Source organism: Triticum aestivum, chromosome 4B (genome assembly GCF_018294505.1).
Source record: "Triticum aestivum cultivar Chinese Spring chromosome 4B, IWGSC CS RefSeq v2.1, whole genome shotgun sequence".
In the NCBI taxonomy this organism is placed as follows: Eukaryota; Viridiplantae; Streptophyta; class Magnoliopsida; order Poales; family Poaceae; genus Triticum; species Triticum aestivum.
The window spans coordinates 179,880,216-179,884,484 of record NC_057804.1 but is presented as its reverse complement, the minus strand read 5'-3'; positions in this window follow the sequence as shown (position 1 = coordinate 179,884,484).

Below are 4,269 nucleotides of genomic sequence, written 5' to 3'. Positions count from 1 at the left end.
CACTCAGATTGATATCTATTAATGGGCATCTCCATAGCCCATTGATACGCCTAGTTGATGTGAGACTATCTTCTCCCTTTTTGTCTTCTCCACAACCACCATTCTATTCCACATATAGTGCTATGTCCATGGCTCACGCTCATGTATTGTGTGAAAGTTGAAAAAGTTTGAGATTACTAAATTATGAAACAATTGCTTGGCTTGTCATCGGGGTTGTCCATAATTAAATACTTTGTGTGATGAAGATAGAGCAACAACCAGACTATATGATTTTGTAGGGATAACTTTCTTTAGCCATGTTATTTTGAGAAGACATGATTGCTTGATAAGTATGATTGAAGTATTACTATTTCTCATGTCAATATGAAGTTTTATTTTGAATCATTTGGGTCTGAACATTCATGCCACAATAAATAAAATTACATTGAGAAATATGCTAGGTAGCATTCCACATCAAAAACTCTGTTTTTATCATTTACCTACATGAGGACGAGCAGGAATTAAGCTTGGGAATGCTTGATACGTCTCCAATGTATCTATAATTTTTGATTATTCCATGCTATTATATTACCCATTTTGGATGTTTATGGGCTTTACTTTACACATTTATATCATTTTTTGGACTAACCTACTAACCGGAGGCCCAACCCGTATTGCTGTTTTTTGCCTATTTCAGTGTTTCGAAGAAAAGGAATATCAAACGGAGTCCAAACGGAATGAAACCTTCGGGAGCGTGATTTTTGGAACGAACATGATCCAAAGGACTTGGAGTGCAAGTCAAGAAACAGCCGAGGCGGCCACGAATGTGGAGGGCGCGCCCACCCCTACTGGGCGTGCCCCCCTACCTCATGGGCCCCTCGGGTAGCCGCCGACCTACTTCTTCCTCCTATATATACCCACGTACCCCGAGAACATCAGACGTGACCACGAAAAACTATTTCCACTGCCGTAACCTTCTGTACCCGCAAGATCCCATCTTGGAGCCTTCGTCGGCGCTCCGCCGGAGGGGGAATCGACCATGGAGGGCTTCTACATCAACACCATAGCCCCTCTGATGAGTTGTGAGTAGTTTACCACAGACATTCGGGTCCATAGTTATTAGCTAGATGGCTTCTTCTCTCTTTTTGGATCTCAATACCATGTTCTCCTCGATCTTCTTGGAGATCTATTCGATGTAACTCTTTTTGCGGTGTGTTTGTCGAGATCCGATGAATTGTGGGTTTATGATCAAGTTTATCTATGAGAAATATTTGAATCTCCTCTGAATTCTTTTATGTGTAATTAAGTTATCTTTGCAAGTCTCTTCGAATTCTCAGTTTGGTTTGGCCTACTAGATTGATCTTTCTTGTGATGGGAGAAGTGCTTAGCTTTGGGTTCAATCTTGCGGTGTCATTTCCCAGTGACAGCAGGGGCAGCAAGGCACGTATTGTATTGTTGCCATCGAGGATAAAAATATGGGGTTTATATCATATCTCATGAGTTTATCCCTCTACATCATGTCATCTTTCTTAATGCGTTACTCTGTTATTTATGAACTTAATACTCTAGATCCATGCTGGATAGCGGTCGATGTGTGGAGTAATAGTAGTAGATGCAGGCAGGAGTCGGTCTACTTGTCACGGACGTGATGCCCATATGCATGATCATGCCTAGATAATCTCATAATTATTCGCTTTTCTATCAATTTCTCGACAGTAATTTGTTCACCCATCGTAATACTTATGCTCTCGAGAGAAGCCACTACTGAAACCTATGGCCCCCGGGTCTATCTCTTATCATATAAGCTTTCAATCTACTTTTATTTGCATCTTTACTTTTCCAATCTATATCATAAAATACCAAAAATATATTTATCTTATCATACTATCTTTATCAGATCTCACTTTCGCAAGTGGCCTTGAAGGGATTGACAACCCCTTTATTGCGTTGGTTGCGAGTTCTTTGTTTGTTTGTGTAGGTGCATGGGACTTTTGAGGAGCCTCCTACTGGATTGATACCTTGGTTCTCAAAACCGAGGGAAATACTTACGCTACTATTGCTGCATCACCCTTTCCTCTTCCAGGAAAACCAACGCAAGCTCAAGATGTAGCAAGGCCCCGCATGACAGAGAGAGAAAGTGATCTGGGGCGGTGCCAGGAGGATTCTTTGACTGGTCAAAATGGATGGATACGGAGCTATACGATCTCGTAGTGACCATATAATCACCTCATCATGTATACGCTGCAGCCTCGGCGCTTGTTTTCTAGGGTTTGCACTCTTCAGAATCTCTCTCCAGTATATATATACACGCTGGAGCGTCAACACTTGTAGTTGCTCTCTTCACACTCTCTCACCCTCTCCATATCTAAACAAGACTTCGTTGGCCTCTCTCTCTCTTCCCTCACTGCTAGTCAAAGAGCCGGCGGGATCCGTCCGCCGGGAAGGGAAGGAGGCTTAACGTTGTCGCCATCGGCGATGGGGGGAATCCACTACCAGCGCAGATATTCTCTTTCACCCAGCGGCGGCGCGGGAGGGCCTCCGACCCCTTCTTCTTCGCCGCCGTACATAGTGTGGGCCGAACGGCCTCCGGTCGCCCACCGAACCACACCCCAAGAACCTTAAGGTATAATTTACTTATTCCACATGCATGGCTCTAGCTACATGTAGGCTTTTTCCGCTTCTGCACTCGAATCTAGGTGTTGGATCAAACAGGAAAGTACTAGGGAAAGTCGTATAGCATGAATCTAGATGTGGATCAAAGAGGAAAGGAATGGGGGAAAGTAGCGGGGAAAGTTGTATAGCATGAATCTAGGACGTGGTTGAAAAAGGAAGGGAAGTGGGGAAAGTAGTGGGGAAAGTTGTATAGCATGAATCTAAGACGTGGTTCAAAGAGGAAAGGAATGGGGGAAAGTAGTGGGGAAAGTTGTATAGCATGAATCTAGGACGTTGTTCAAAGAGGGAAGTAAGGGGGAAAGTACTAGTACAGACTGGCTATCCAGCACCTACATTGGTCGAAAAGGGAAAACAATGACAAACACAGTACGCACATCTGTAATGAACTGATCTCTTGTTTTGGGGGACAAGGCTGTAGAGTTTGAGCAGGACTAGATTTGTTATGCTCACATAGGGAAAGGTGTCTAAAGATAACAAAACTGGGACCAACATCAGTATGCCACTTGGTTGTTTGTTCTTTGTTGCAACAGACTGTGCATCACCACTTCATACATCGGTAGATGCACATGGTGCTGGTGCGTCCACTATCACGTGCAACTCTTTAGCTGTTGTTAATCTAAGGCCATGTTTGGTTAAAAACTCCCTAGTCCCTACCTGCTTGGTTCCAGGGACTAAACATGGACTAGAGTATATTAAATGACATGCTAAATGACCATGTTACCCCTAGTAATGAACTAATAGAGACAAGGTGCGATGGGGGGTAGGGGCAGCTATTGGAAAAAGTCCCAAAAAGACTCTCCCTCAGGGTCTTCTTTCTTTAGTCCCAAATGCCCACTTTTAGTCCCTAAAAGTCCCTCCTGTTTGGTTTAGATGGGACTGACATGGAGTTTTTTTAGTCCCTACACCAAAATGTCCCTGTAAAGAAACACCCTGTAATAATGCCGTTGGAAAATTGATGCAATGCCACAGTTAAAAGAAAATTACATGTTTAACAAATTGTATTGTTAATATAATCTCTCTGTTAATATTAATCAATGCCACCATTTGAGAAATGATACTGTCTTGCTTTCTTTCCCATTTAGATAAGTTAGATGCTTCTTTTTGTTGGCTTCCGTGTCATCCATGGTTATTAACCACTAGTTGTTTTCCTTTGCACCTCTGTGTAAACAGGGTTATCTACTTCACCTCGTTGCTATTGTAACCTTTTGTTGTAGTTCAACCAAAATGTTTTGTGCAGTTCAACCAAAATGTCACACCGACAACGTTGCTTGATTGCTTGATCTTAGTGGAACTGCACAAGAGGAGATCTTACTTCCTATCCGTGTTGGCAAATTTGGTTCAGATCTTCTTCTTGTGAGTTGTTTGAATTCCACGTCATGAGAGGTAAGTACTAGCCTTCTTTCACATGATTGTGCAGTGTGCTTTCATATGTTGTTCTACTTGTACGGTAATGTTGCTTGATTTTAGTGAGCTGCACAAATGGAGACAAGACTTCCAATCTGTATGTGCACCGTAATATCCCATTGAGGTAAGATAAGGATATTTCACAAATGTTGGCCTGTATTTTGCCACTTTCATCAGAATTAATGTTATTGTTTAGTGCTATACTTGTGCTCC